A 16341-nucleotide genomic window follows, 5' to 3' on the forward strand; every position below is an offset into this window, starting at 1 on the left:
TGGTGGTTCATTCCGCTGTGGCGACCCTGGATTAATAAAGGGACTAAGCTGACAAGAAAATGAGTATATATATATATATATATATATATATATATATATATATATATATATACTCATTTTCTTGTCAGCTTAGTCCCTTTATTAATCCGGGGTTGCCACAGCGGAATGAACCACCAACTTATCTGGGTGATAAATAAAATATATATATTGGTGTCGGGCCGTTATTGGCGTTAACACGAGACTCTTATCACGCAATAAAAAATATCGCTGTTAATATATTCTCAAAGTTGAGTTGGGAGCTAAGTCTATTCTATGCAAGTTATAGTGACTTTCACCTTGATATTTTAGCGCGGATGTATACCTGACCAGTGAGCCGTCTGACAAAAAAATTGCCCCTCTGAATCAAATCAGCAGGATGCCCCTCTGGATCTTTCACTTACTTCGAAGACACCACTGACTACGCTTACATGGACATCTGTAGTCTGGTTGTTTGCTATAATAGACAATAATTTTATTAAAATGTTTAGGTGAAGTGCTTTCATGTAAGAGTTTACTGTAATTTTGGCTGACTTCTAACTGCAGTTCGGAAGTTTGACATTCACTCATGAACATTTTATTCATGCCCCGTGACAAACTAGGGTATTAGACGCAAATAAGGAGTAAGGACTGGTCAGAGTGTTATGGAATTTACTAACGCATGCCAAATGGAAAATAAAAACTTCAGCATATCTGTGTGTGGGGCCCTTTACTGATAGCCAAGTGTGTGGATCGTGTTGGAAAATATGGTGAAAAGTACTACATAACTGTAATAGTTTAATTGCGGTGTTTACTTCAATAATGCCACTAATATCTACATACTCCACATGTCTTAATTCCATTTCTGTTTAGTTCAGTTATGACTTTAGCCGGATTAAGGTGATCAAAAATCGCTGTTTTCGAGCTTATGTAGGCCTACAGTTCAAAATTCATGTTTAACTGAATAAACAGTTAGTAAACACAAGTACATCTTATTGAACATCATTTATTTTCATCCCCAATTATCATAGTGGAACAGTTTCTCCAGCAGTTTGTGATGCATTTTGGAAACAGGAGATGAGCCCCTGGTCTAATGCGCCACCTGGCTTGAGAAACCCGTTCTCAAAGACTTACTTTTAGTCATTATTTGGGTAGCACACATATTCTGAATGCCTTTTGCAGAATTCAAATGAGCCATTTTAATCTAGATTACTTAGATTAAAGAGAAGATTTTCTCAACACATTTCTAAATATAATAGTTTCAATGACTCATTTCTATCAACTGATTTCTTTTATCTTTTTCATGATGGCAGTAAATAATATTTTACTTGATATGGGGGGGGGTTAAGGGGATGGGGTGTTATCGCGGATAAAAGTGAGTATGGGGGAGGCGGCTGACTAGGTCGCCTGTACGGACCTGCTGGCCCTGCCTGCTACTGTAAAACACTTTTACAGGTAACCTACTGTAAAGAGGGACTAACCTGTTACCTGCTGGCAACAGCGCTGCCAGTAAAACCCACTAAAATGCAAAAAATAATCTAACAGTGTATACAGTTCAGAAAAACAAATAAAGTAAATAAACTTTCCATGTCCTATTCATTCGAATATAGCTAAAACTGAATCCCACGGGATACAACTTTTTTTACACTCAAAAATACTAGAAAGGGCTTCAAATAATCATGTTCATTTATTGTTTAGATTTTAAATGGTGTAAAATTTGCCATTTTTATTTAGCTAAACTTAACATACTATAAGGAAAAATAATAAAATAATGAAAAAACGTATCTAATATACGTTATCTAATATCTAATCATATACCGGCCACTTTATTAGGTACACCTGTCTTAACTGCTTGTTAATACGATTTTTTTTTTATCAGTCAATCACATGGCAGCAACTCAATGCATTTAGGCATGTAGACATGATCAAGAGCATCTACTGCTGTGCAAACCAAGCATCAGAATGAAGAAAAAAGGTGATTTAAGTGACTTTGAATGTGGCATGGTTGTTGGTGCCAAACGGGCTGGTCTGAGTATTTCAGAACCTGCGAATCTACTGGGATTTCCAAGCACAACCATCTCTAGGGTTTTAATTGTCTGAAAAAGAGAAAAAAATCCAGTGAGCGGCAGTTCTGTCGGCTTGATGCTCTCATGTCAATTTGGACCAAAATCTCTGAGGAATATTTCCAGTACCTTGTTGAATCTATGCCACAAAGGATTAAGGGAGTTCTGAAGGCTATAGGGGGTCCAACCTGGTACTAGTAAGGTGTACCTAATAAAGTGGCCGGTGAGTTTATAACTAAATAAAAGAAGATACTCACGTTTCATGTTGTTATAATATATAATTCATTGTTATAATCATCCTAATTGTCACTCGGTTGATTTTCCATGACAATGAACAATTTTCCCCCGGTTATTTTCATTTTTTACACCAGGTTCGTGAATTTTGTTACCAGGGAGACAACCAGAGCTTGAGATTAAATATGTGGCATGTGATGTGTGAAGAAAACAAATTAAATAGATGGCAATTATCACTCGTGAACAATGTTTATTGTGTGTCCTTTCAAATTAAGCTGTTACGTCGTCCGAAATGTGTGAAAATGTTTATGTATTTATAAGGTTAGCTGTGAAAGGGCTTCCACAGGACACAGAAATCTGCCGTATTGTTTAAGAAACATTCAAATGCATTTGTGGTGAATTTGTGGTCTACATTTATATGTTCTACATTTGGTGGTTATTGCATGACTTTAAACACACTTTACACACACACACTCCTTTACTTTTCTTTTGCAAGAATTGTTAAGTTAATCTTAGGGTTAGGGTTAGGTAAATGAATACATGACACAGTTTTCATCTAAATCGTAAAACTTATACATAGATTTATACATTCTTTTTCATGAAAATTACAATTTGTGGCATTAAAGGCATACTGTAGTTCACCCCAAAAATGGAAACATACTCACTTTACTCAGCAACAGGAGGTTCCAAATCTTTTTTCTGTTGAACACAAAAGAAGATATTTTGAAGAATGCTGAAAACTGTAATAGTTCAATTAAGGTGTTTGCATGTCTGTACTGCACTTCAATAATGCGACTAAAATTGGCATACTGCACATATCGTAACTCGATTTCTCTTTAGTTCGATTATGAGCTTAATCTGATTAAATTAATCAAAAATCTCTGTTTACATGGTAGACTCTTAATCAGAGTATTGCAGCCCCCTCCAACTTCCATGTAATGTGGGATTGTGAGGGTGCAGGTGAGATGTCATTTTTTGAGAGACGCTCAAACACATCACGTGTGCTGCGTATGCAACGTCGGCAACACTTTACAATAAGGTTCATTAGTTAATGCATTTACTAACATGAACTTATCATGAACAACACTTGAACAGCATTAATTAATCATAATTGAACATTTACTAATGCATTATTAACATCCAAGGCCATGCTTGTTAACATTAGTTAATGCACCATGAGTTAACATGAACTAACAATGAACAACTGTGTTTTCATTAAATAACGTTTACTAACATGAATAAATACGGTAGTAAATGTATTGTTCATTGTTTGTTAATGTTAGTAAATGCATTAGTTAACATTAGCTAAAGAACCTTATTGTAAAGTGTGACCACAACGTCTATAAGTCACATAGAACTAATTGCAAACTGAAATAAATCTAAATAGATTTTATGGTTGGAAATTGGATGTTTTTTGAGATTATTTATGTGTTGGTGATTATTTTGAGTTTAAATGAATAATTAAGCAAGATTGCAAAAATGTTTGACTTTTTGTTGATTTTGCATTGGATTCAGCGATCACAAAATCACGAAAAACTTGGGGCTCTGATTTAAAGGTCTTAGGGGCCAATCACATTTAACGTATCATGTGCACGCAAGTTCGTTGTTTCCAATAGAGGCCATTGAAAACATTTCAACTTTCCAGAATGTCACAAGCCCACCGCGAGTCACATGACAAGAACTGACCAGTCAGCTTCATACTTTGTATGGAATACACACAATTCGGTAGACATATTACGCCAGACGAAGACAGAACACCCAAACACTGCTGTGCTTTTTTTTCATCCATAAATAAACCTTGTATCAGAGCAGCAATGTTTTGACAGTTCGTCATCCTCGGTTGATGATAGATTCATAAATCCACTCAACAATCCATCCATCCACCCATCATTCCATTCACACACCCAACCAACCATCCACCAACCCATCATTCCATTCACCCAACCAACTATCCATTCACCAAACAGTCCATTGACCCACACACCCACCCAACCAACTAAACATCCATCCATCCGTCTACCAATCATTCCATCCATCCAGCCATCGTTCCATTCACCCACCAAACCAACCATCCATTCACCAAACATTCCATTGACCTACACACCCACCCAACCAACCAAACATCCATCCATCCATCTACCAATCATTCCATTCATCCACCCAACCACCTGCTCATCCATCTATAATTCCATTCACCCACCCAACCAACCAAACATCCATCCATCCGTCTACCCATCATTCCATCCATCCACCCAACCACCCACCCATCCAGCCATCATTCCATTCACCCACCCAACCAACCATCCATTCACCAATCATTTCATTGACCCACACACCCACCAAACCCTGCATCCATCCACACAACCACCTACCCATCCAGCCATCATTCCATTTACCTACACACCCACCCACCCAGCCATCCATCCATCTACCAATCATTCCATTGATCCACCCAACCACCTACTCATCCAGGCATCACTCCATTCACCTACGTTCCCACCCACCCAACCATCCATCCATCCATCTACCAATCATTCCATTCATCCACCCAACCACCCGATCATCCATCCATAATTCCATTCACCCACCCAACCATCCATCCATCCATCCATCTACCAATCATTCCATTCATCCACCCAACCACCCGCTCATCCATCCATAATTCCATTCACCCACCCAACCAACCATCCATCCATCCATCCATCCATCTATCCATCCATCCGTCTACCAATCATTCCATCCATCCACGCAACCACCCACCCATCTATCCATCCATCCGTCTACCAATCATTCCATCCATCCACGTAACCACCCACCCATCCAGCCATCATCCCATTCACCCACCAAACCAACCATCCATTCATCAATCATTTCATTGACCCACACACCCACCAAACCCTGCATCCATTCACACAACCACCCACCCATCCAGCCATCATTCCATTCACCTACACACCCACCCACCCAGCCATCCATCCATCCATCCACCCATCCATCTATCCATCCATCAACCAATCATTCCATTGATCCACCCAACCACCCACTCAACCAGCCATCATTCCATTCACCCACCAAACCAACCATCCATTCACCAATTATTCCATTGACCCACAAACCCACCCAACCCTCCATCTATCCACACAACCACCCACCCATCCAGTCATCATTCCATTCACCCACTCAACCATCCATCCATCCATCTACCAATCATTCCATTCATCCACCCAACCACCCGCTCATCCATCCATAATTCCATTCACCCACCCAACCAACCATCCATCCATCCATCCATCCATCTATCCATCCATCCGTCTACCAATCATTCCATCCATCCACGCAACCACCCACCCATCCAGCCATCATCCCATTCACCCACCAAACCAACCATCCATTCATCAATCATTTCATTGACCCACACACCCACCCACCCAGCCATCCATCCATCCATCCATCCATCAACCAATCATTCCATTGATCCAACCAACCACCCACTCATCCAGCCATCATTCCATTTACCCACCAAACCAACCATCCATTCACCAATTATTCCATTGACCCACACACCCACCCAACCCTCCATCTATCCACACAACCACCCACCCATCCAGTCATCATTCTGTTCACCTACCCAACCAACCAACCATCCATCCATCCATCCATCCATCCATCTACCAATCATTCCATTGATCCACCCAACCACCCACTCATCCTGCCATCATTCCATTCACCCACCAAACCAACCATCCATTCACCAATTATTACATTGACCCACACACCCACCCAACCCTCCATCTATCCACACAACCACCCACCCATCCAGTCATCATTCCGTTCACCTACCCAACCAACCAACCAACCAACCAACCAACCAACCATCCATCCATCCATCCATCCATCCATCCATCCATCCATCCATCCATCTACCAATCATTCCATTGATCCACCCAACCACCCACTCATCCAGCCATCATTCCATTCACCCACCCAACCAACCATCCATCCAGCCATCATTGCATTCACCCACCCAACCAACCAACTGATGGCTTTTAGACACGATATGTGAACGGCTTCTTACATTTCTTAATATTGTCTGATACAGTCCACTCAAGTGCTAAGAACATACTGAAACCTTCTCTTCTGCTTTGTTTTGTGATTGTAGTGTGATCCGTCAAGGGATTTTGCACTGAGGAGACATCGGGACAGGGGAATGTGGACGCGGGAGAGAACGGGTCTCCATCTCCTGCACGATTCCCAGTGAACCAGCCTCCGTCCTAAAGAGCAGAGAAGCGTTTACTGGCCGTGAGTACAACTCAGTCTCTCCCACAGAGCCAGTGATTTGTGTTTCTGTGATGTTATGTAAGCGCTGGCATGGTATTTTTCCCTCAGTATACCGCCGTCTCCTGCAGCTACACTTTAAATCATATTAAAGCCAATGTGCCAGAAAAGAAATAGAGTTGATTTCTGAATAAAAGAGGTGCCGCGTTGACAGTCTGTGAGTGTGGTGAGGGATGTCAGCGTATTTGACAGACAGCAAGAGTTTACGGGGGTTCATCTGAATCGTTTAGGGCCACCAGGAGACGTCCAGATCTGTCCTCACTCATAAACCCAGACTGAGAAGAACAAACACACACATTCGCATACATCAGCCTCAGACGACACGTTCACACACCATCCACAGCTCGTTCACGCATCGCCCGCCGGGCTCTAATCTGACTGGCTGGCTTTATGTAATTCAGGGTGCACAGGGTTTCAGCGGTGTGTCCTGTTTATAAAGCTGCTACTCTGAGAGTTTCTGATAAACAACTGGTTCTACATCACAAAATGGTGTTGTTTTTCATATATAAATATAGCGACATAACACAGTAACAATAGCTTTTTTTGTACACATTCTATCCATCCATCATTTCCATCTATTTTTCGAACTATAATTCTAACTTACTAACATACATCCATCGATCTATCGGCTTAAGCATGCACTCAACTATATATTCACTAATCTATATCGTCCATCCACACATGCATTCTAACCATCGTTCTAACACGCATCCATCCATTCACTAGTCTAACTAACATTCATCCACCCATCTGTCCATTCATAAATCCATTTAACATTTCACCCATCCACCCATCATTCCATTCACCCACCCATCATTCCATTCACCCACCCATCATTCCATTTACCCCATCAAACACCCACCCATCCAGCATTATTCCATTCCCCCACCCATCCAACCAACCAACTATTCCTCCATCCATCAATCTACCAATCATTCCATTCATCCACACAACCACCCACCCATACAGCCATCATTCCATTCACCCAACCAACCAACCATTCATCTATTTATCCATCTACCAATCATTATTTTCATCCACCAACCACCAAGCCATCCAGCCATCATTCCATTTACCAACCCAATCATCTCTATCCATCCATCTAACAATCATTCCAGCCATCCACCCAACCACCCACCCACAAACCCATCCAGGCATCCATCTAGCCAATTATCCATCCACCCATCCATTCAGCCATCATTCCATTCACCCATCCAACCAACCAACCATCCATCCATCCATCCATCTACCAATTATCCCCCCCCCCACCCAACCATCCACCTATACAGTCATCATTCCATTCACCCACCCATGCACCCAACCAACCAACATTACATCCATTCAACCAATCTGCCACCCATCCAGCCATCATTCCATTCACCCAACTAACCAACCAATCAACCAACTATCCAACTATCCATCCTTCCATCTATCTCTCCATCTACCAGTGATTCTATTCACCCACCCTTCCATCCATCCACCCACCAAACCAACCATTCACCCTCCGATCATTCCACTAAACCACCCATCCAAACACTTGTCAATCCATCCATCCATCCATCCATCCATTTATCCATTCACCAACCCAACCAACCAACCACCCATCCACCCATCTACCAATCATTCCAGCCAGCCATCTTCCCAACCAACCAACCCACCCATCATTCCATTCACCCACCCATTCTGTTCACCCATTCACCCACCCAACCAACCAACCATCCATCTATCTACCAATCATTCCATTCACCCACCTATCCAGTCATTCCATTCACCCACCCATGCACCCAACCAACATTCCATTCATCCACCCAATCAGCCACCCATCCAGCAATCATTCCATTCACCCAACTAACCAACCAATCAACCAACCATGCATGCATCCATCCATCCTTCTACTAATAATTCCATTCGCCCACACAGCCATCTATCCACCCACCTAACCAACCATTCATCTCCCGATCATTCCACAAAACCACCCACCCACTGCTCCATCTATCCATCCACCTATCATTCCATCAAACCAATCCCCCAAACCAGCCAACCAAACATTCATCCATTCTTTCACAATTCATCCATCTTTGCATCCATCATTCCTTTCACCAACCCAACCATCCATCCACTAATCCATAAACCCACCCACCCATCCATCATTCCATTCACTTACCCAATTATCCATCCATCAGTCAATTCACCCATTTTGTAAACAAATTCTACAGACACCTTTGTCAAAGCGTATTAACTCAGTTCAGTCATGAACGTGTGTTCATTTCGGTTCGGAAAGTCTGTGTTTACTATCATTTATTTGTAGCACAAATATTGTCCTAATAGCGACCAACTGAATGATAAGAAATAGCCTATAGCCCCTTTCACACATACAGACCTTTCCTAAAGGTTGTATGTGTGAACAGGTCCTTTTTGAAAATACTGGTAAATTCGTTCTGGCTATTTTCCGGAAAGAGAAGTTGTAACATTACCGGCAATTTGCCGGAATGCTGCGCTGTGTGAATGCAGAAGGAAGATTGCCGTAATAAGCGCGTGCACGTCTAGAACGTGCTGACGTGAGACGTCTGCTTTAGCCAATCACAACGCATTTACGTCCGCGCGGTTTGTGAGAATAAAAGCCTTTGAATATTTTTCCAGACACATTTAGCTGCTAGGAGTTAGTCAGATCACGTTTATATGTTCTTCTTAATGCCAACTGTGTAAATAATCATCGATGAGATGCTTATGATAAGCCATTGTTTGTTTACCTTCAAGCTTTGCGTGTGCCTGTGAAACAGCCTGTGAGCGCCTGCACACGCACATATTATGAACATCTCGACATGCGAAAGTGATCCTGCGAAAGTTGTTCACAATATTGATCATCCACAGAGTTTGTAATGTAGTCAAATGTTTACAAATAAAAGCGCAGCCGTTTAAAGCTCATTTGTGTTGAATGATGTCAGAATTTACCGGTATTTTGGAATGGATGTGTGAATGCTCTTTTCCGGAAAATTTCCGTAACGTCCTCGCATGTGTGAACAGCGCTTTATTGAATATACCGGTAAAGTCGTTCCGCAATGTAAACCATTGCCTTCTTGCAGTTTGTTGGTAGATTATCAAGACTAAACATGCATAATGAATTTGTATTTTTTCATTAAACCTATATTTTTATTTTATTAGGATGAGCTGAAGTTGTATTTATGCTCACTGATAGTCAGAAGTCTTCCCTCACAAGAGTTTTATTCTACCCAACATGTAGTAATGGCTATTTCCCTGTAATATGGTTGTAAAAGAGTTTGGTTTACACCGAGCTGTTTTTGCCCCTCTGTAACTGAAGCCATGAAGGAAAAAAAAACAACACATCAGCCTGGAGGGATAAATGAACCTTGTGTTATTTTGGTTCGTCATTTTGAATGATAGCGTATGAATTCCGACCCATAAGCCAGTATTTGAAAGCCATATCTGTGCAGAAACATTGCAGCCCTCTTTCTCTCTCTCTCTCTTTTCTTCCTCATTTTGCTCCTGTTCTCCATCATTTATCGTGACTGTGCGGAGAGGAAACCAGGCTGCAGTAAAACTGACGGACGGCATTTCGCATGACTGAAGACAAACGACACGCTACATTCCGCATGTGTGAATCTCTTTCTCGAGAGAGAGAGAAAAAAAGAAAAGATTGGAGCTCAATTTCTGTCATGGAGGGAGATGAGATGGTTAGGCCGTTCGCTCTATTTCTGCTCTTCTGAAAGAAGATTTTATTTTGCTGCTCAGACTCTTGTGGAGTTTCTAAAGAGCTCCAATTTATCTTCACTCTTTTCTGTCAGTTCAGACATTGTAAAAACATCCAGCTAAACCCCAGAGCAGCTGCATTAAGGATTAAATAAATCCAACAATAATTATACAATATAATATAATAATATAAAATGGTAAATCTCTACAATAAGGTTTAATTAGTTAATAATAGTTGTTAATCAACAATACATTTATCACAGTATATTAATCAGTACATAAACTAATATTAATATTAGTACAACTGTTGATTTTAGTAATGCATTAGTTTGTAACCAAATGTTAAGTCAAATATGAACAAAACAAAATGCGTAATTTAAATTTAACTGAATGACCAATTCAACTTTCGCACCCATATTTAACCTCCTAGGGCTTAGTGGCCACATACGTGGACAGCACTTTTTTTGCTCTTAAGTAGCTATTTAAAATACTTTGAATGTTTTGTTTTCTTACAGACATACAGTGTCATCCTAGAACTGTTTTGCAGCAAATGAAATGTCCCAAACACTATTTTAACAGTCTAAAATAGGATAAAATTTAGTTTTTACTCTCTGAAAGTCAAAACATGTTCAAAAAAATTCTGTTAAATATGCATTACAAAACAGTCAGGAAAAAGTGTTTTAAATAAATTCAGACCACAAGTCTGTATTTATATACATATATGGACATCTTTTTTCTCTAAAAGTAAACATATCAAAAGATAATTCTTAGGTTTTTATTCTAATTAGGTTTCAATAAACCTGAATAGCAAAGAGAAATAAAACATGCTTGTAAAAAAACACCTTGGGCCGTAAGAGGTTAACCCAACATTTTCTTTCAATAAACTATCCCTATTTAGAGTGTAAATGTTGAAATTCACAGTAACTTTGATTAGTAAATACTGTAAAAGTTGACTTTAAGCTCATGCTAATAAATACATTATCTAACTTATTGAACTTAATCGCAGTGTTACCTATAAAAATCACATACATATCTGTCTGAAACTGTACCACATTGACTATATATATATATATATATATATATATATATATATATATATATATATATATATATATATATATATATATATACATACATACATACACTCATTGGCCACTTTATTAGGTACACCTTACTAGTATCAGGATGGACACCATTTTTGCCTTCAGAACTGCCTTAATCCTTTGTGGCATAGATTCAACAAGAGGGATTTTGCTCCATATTGACATGACAGCATCATTCAGTTGCTGCAGATTTGTCAGCTGCACATCCGTGATGCGAATCTCCAGTTTCACACATCCCAAAAGTGCTCTATTGGATTGAGATCTGGTGCCTGTGGAGGCCATTTAAGTACCGTGAACCCATTGTCATGTGCAAGAAACCCGTTTGAGATGATTTGCTTTAGGACATGGCGCGCTATCCTGCTGTAAGTAGCTGTCAAAACATGGGTACACTGTGGTCATAAAGGGATGGGCATGGTCAGCAACAATACTCAGGTAGGCTGTGGTGTTGACAGGATGCTCAATTGGTACTAATGGGCCCAAAGTGTGCCAAGAAAATATCCCCCACACCATTACACCACCAGCCTGAACCGTTGATACAAGACAGGATGGATCCATGCTTTCATGTTGTTGATGCCAAATTCTGACCCTACCATCCGAATGTCGCAGTAGAAATCGAGACTCATCAGACCAGGCAACGTTTTTCCAATCTTCTATTGTCCAAGTTTGGTGAGCCTGTGCTAATTGTAGCCTGTTTCCTGTTCTTAGCTGGCATGAGGGGCCGCCGATGTGGTCTTCCTCAATCTGCTTTCTCAATAGCCCATCTGCCTCAAGGTTGGACGTGTTGTACGTTAAGAGATGCTCTTCTGCATACCTCGGTTGTCATTCATTCGTTCATTCATTTTCTTGTCGGCTTAGTCCCTTTATTAATCCGGGGTCGCCACAGCGGAATGAACCGCCAACTTATCCAGCAAGTTTTTATGTAGCGGATGCCCTTCCAGCCGCAACACATCTCTGGGAAACATCCACACACACATTCACACACACACTCATACACTATGGACAATTTAGCATACCCAATTCACCTGTACCGCATGTCTTTGGACTGTAGGGGAAACCGGAGCACCCGGAGGAAACCCACGCGAAGGCAGGAAGAACATGCAAACTCCTCACAGAAACACCAACTAAGCCGAGGTTCGAACCAGCGACCTTCTTGCTGTGAGGCGACAGCACTACCTACTCGCCTACCTCAATTGTAACAAGTGGTTATTGGAGTTACTGTTGCCTTTCTATCAGCTGGAACCAGTCTGGCCATTCTCCTCTGACCTCTTGCATCAACAAGGCATTTGTGCACACAAAACTGCCACTCACTGGATATTTTCTCTTTTTCGGACCATTCTCTGTAAACCCTAGAGATGGTTGTGCGTGAAAATCCCAGTAGATCAGCAGTTTCTGAAATACTCAGATCAGCCCATCTGGCACCAACAACCATACCACAACCATAGTCACCTAAATCACCTTTCTTCTCCATTCTGTTGCTTAGTTTGAACTGCAGCAGATTGTCTCGACCCTGTCTACATGCTTAAATGCATTGAGTTGCTGCCAATTTGCGTTAACAAGCAGTTGGACAGGTGTACCTAATAAAGTGGCCAGTGAGTGTAAATATTTCATATTACTTGTGATTTAAAGTGATATATATATATATATATATATATATATATATATATATATATATATATATATATATATATATATATACAGTATCCTTATCTGTATGTTCAATAGGTCTTTTAAGTTGAAGGTTTAAAGGGTTAGTTCATCTAAAAACTTCAATTAATCTTTGAATTTTTTTTCATTAATTACTCAGGTTGTTTTTGGAAAGTGTAAACAAACTTTGCGTAAGACCAGGGCTTATGTCACTGTCAGTAACGTGTGTATAGTCTTGTCATATAGTGTGATCATTTTCATACACAGACAGATGGTTGGCGCACAATGGCTGCGATTTATTAAAATATCTGCTTTCTCTGACAGCTGATCTTTGCCCGCTCGCCTACAACCAGAGCAAACCCGAGATCAGAACGGTGTTGATGAACAGCGTCTTTTCAACCCTTTCAACACATACGGGGTGGCAAACACAAGGTGCTGATGCATGCTGGGAACTGCCGCAGATCTCAGCTGAAAGAGCTGATTGTAATTGTTCGAAAACTCCAGCGAAAGACGCCCCGCTTGCCTCTGTTTATGCATGTGATTATTGTGTGTGTGACTGAAGAACGAAGCAAAGAGTAAAGGTTGAGAAACTGAGTCGTACTTTGTGAATATGCATATGAGCGTTTGAATATTCATGTTCATGAATCCATGCATGCTTAATAAGATAAAGAAGTGTTTATGCTGCCTCACAGTAAATTTGACTGTAATCTGAGTGTCCTGTGCTGTCGAAGAGCTGCCGCCGAGATATAAAACCATCAGAGGTGGAAAAATGGATTTCTGGAAGCGTGTGTGCTGGAGAAAGATTTGGTGTAATCTGCGTTTAAGAGGGGGACTTGTCGTCAAGGTCAGTCTTTTTCCTCTGAGAGCAGCAATGTGAAGACATTTCTTGGGCGGTGAGGGGGCTGCGAGGAAGGAGATTTGTAGCCGGCGGTGAGGGGAACCGAATAAGTTTGGAGATTACGCCACACATGCGTAAATCTGGAGGGTGGTAATTCGAGCTGGAACGGGAAACTGGTGTCCAGAGCTCTCCCAAAATGCGCCGTTTGCTGAAGTAAAACAAAACCAAATGCTCTTCTGGAGCTTGTGAGACAGACTTGGTTCTTATTCAAGTTCTTATTCAAGCATCAGCTGTTTTTCCTGTAAATGTGAAGGTGCAGGATGTCATTTTGGCCACCAGAGGGTATTCACAACAAACAAAAGTTTCTATTAATGATACCGTGACTGTGTGGAATCATGAAAGTTGTGGTCTTTATTACATGTTACAGGACTCATTTCCTTGGATATTGGTAAGTTTGAAGGCACAGTATGTAATTTTGGCCACTAGAGGGCGTGTATTCACAACAAGCAAAAGGTTAGTTTGATGATGGCATGACTGAGTGTGGAATCATGGGAGTTGTTGTCTTCATTACATCCTACGGGACTCATTTACGTGGCTATTGATAAACGTGAGAGCACAGTATGTCGTTTTAGCCGCGAGTGGAGTCAGAGAGGGAATTGCATATACATTTACATTTAGTCATTTAGCAGATGCTTTTATCCAAAGGGACTTACAAATGAGGACAAGGAAGCAATTTACACAGTTATAAGAGCAACAATGAAAAAGTGCTGTAGGCAAGTTTCAAGTATGTAAAGAAAGTGTAAGAAGCAAAACATGTGGGCATGTATTCACAACAAACAAAAGTGTAGTTTGATCATGGCTTGACTGTGTGCGTGGAATCATGGGAGTTGTGGTTCTCTCTATATCTTACAAGACTCATTTCTTTGACTATTGATCAATTTGAAGGCACAGTATGTAGTTTTAGCCACTAGTGGGCGTGTATTCATAACAAACAAGTGTAGTTTGATGATGGCGTGACTGAGTGTGGAATCATGAGAGTTGTGGTCTTCATTACAATTTATAGGACTCATTTCCTTGACTATTGATAAACTTAAAGGCACATAATGTAATTTTGGCCACTAGAGGGTGTGTATTCACTACAAACAAAGTGTAATTTGATCATGGCGTGACTGAGTGTGGAATCATGGGAGTTGTGGTCTTCATTACATCTTACAGGACTCATTTCCTTGACTATTGATAAACTTGAAGGCACAGAATGTAATTTTAGCCACTAGAGGGGGTGTATTCACAACAAACAAAAGTGTAGTTTGATGATGGCATGACTGAGTGTGGAATCATGGGAGTTGTGGTTCTCTCTATATCTTTCAAAACTCATTTCTTTGACTATTGATGAATTTGAAGGCACAGAAGGTAGTTTTAGGCACTAGTGGGCGTGTATTCACAACAAACAAGTGTAGTTTGATGATGGCGTGACTGAGTGTGGAATCATGGGAGTTGTGGTCTTCAGTACATCTTATAGGACTCAGTTCCTTGACTACTGATAAACTTAAAGGCACATAATGTAATTTTGGCCACTAGAGGGTGTGCATTCACAACAAACAAAAGTGTAATTTGATCATGGCGTGACTGAGTGTGGAATCATGGGAGTTGTGGACCTCATTACATCTTACAGGACTCATTTCCTTGACTATTGATAAACTTGAAGGCACAGAATGTAATTTTAGCCACTAGAGGGGGTATATTCACAACAAATAAAAGTGTTGTTTGATGATGGCATGACTGTGTGCGGAATCATGGGAGTCACGATTCTCTCTATATCTTACAAGACTCATGTCCTTGACTATTGATGAATTTTGAAGGCACAGAATGTTATTTTTGCCACTAGAGGGCGTGTATTCACAACAAACAAAAATTTCATTTGATTGGAGTTGTGGTCTTCATTACATCTTTTCAGGACACATTTCCTTGAATATTGGTAAATTTGAAGGCACAGTATGTAATTTTGGCCACTATTCACAACAAACAAATGTAGTTTGATGACAGCATGACTCATTCCCTTGCCTATTGAAAAAGTTGAAGGCATAGTATGTTATTTTGGCCACTAGAGGGTATGTATTCACAACAAACACAAGCATAGTTTGATGATGTCATGACTGAGTGTGTAATAATGGGCGTTGTGGTCTTCATAACATCTACAGGACTCCTTTAGAAAATCATGTTGATGGATGAGATAAAGAATTAAACACTTGTTATTGTATGAAACAGAGTAAGACTGAACCTGTCAAATCGAAACTAGAATGCTGAAGCAATTGCTGATGAGAGACAAATGCAATGTGGCACAAAAGTAGCAGAGCTTTTATTATGCCATGATCACGTGGAGAAAAAGCAGAGATGTTTTATC

General features: G+C 40.5%; 1 protein-coding gene and 1 long non-coding RNA gene across 12 annotated transcripts in view; one reads left to right on the forward strand and one right to left on the reverse strand.

Moving 5' to 3' along the window:
- lingo1a (leucine rich repeat and Ig domain containing 1a) overlaps nucleotides 1–16341 on the forward strand; it is a 275532-nt gene that overhangs the window by 174206 nt on the left and 84985 nt on the right. For all 11 annotated transcript variants that reach the window (XR_012400196.1, XM_073942717.1, XM_073942718.1 and 8 more), the window contains one exon: nucleotides 6472–6611. The gene's annotated coding sequence lies outside the window, so the exon portion shown is untranslated. The remainder of the gene's footprint in view (nucleotides 1–6471; nucleotides 6612–16341) is intronic.
- Nucleotides 1–16341, reverse strand: part of LOC141380879 (uncharacterized) — a 54947-nt gene that overhangs the window by 16519 nt on the left and 22087 nt on the right. The window contains exon 3 of the long non-coding RNA XR_012400210.1: nucleotides 2978–3011. This is a non-coding gene — a long non-coding RNA (uncharacterized lncRNA). The remainder of the gene's footprint in view (nucleotides 1–2977; nucleotides 3012–16341) is intronic.

The sequence above is a fragment of the Danio rerio genome, chromosome 25 (assembly GCF_049306965.1).
Source record: "Danio rerio strain Tuebingen ecotype United States chromosome 25, GRCz12tu, whole genome shotgun sequence".
NCBI classification, from domain to species: domain Eukaryota; kingdom Metazoa; phylum Chordata; class Actinopteri; order Cypriniformes; family Danionidae; genus Danio; species Danio rerio.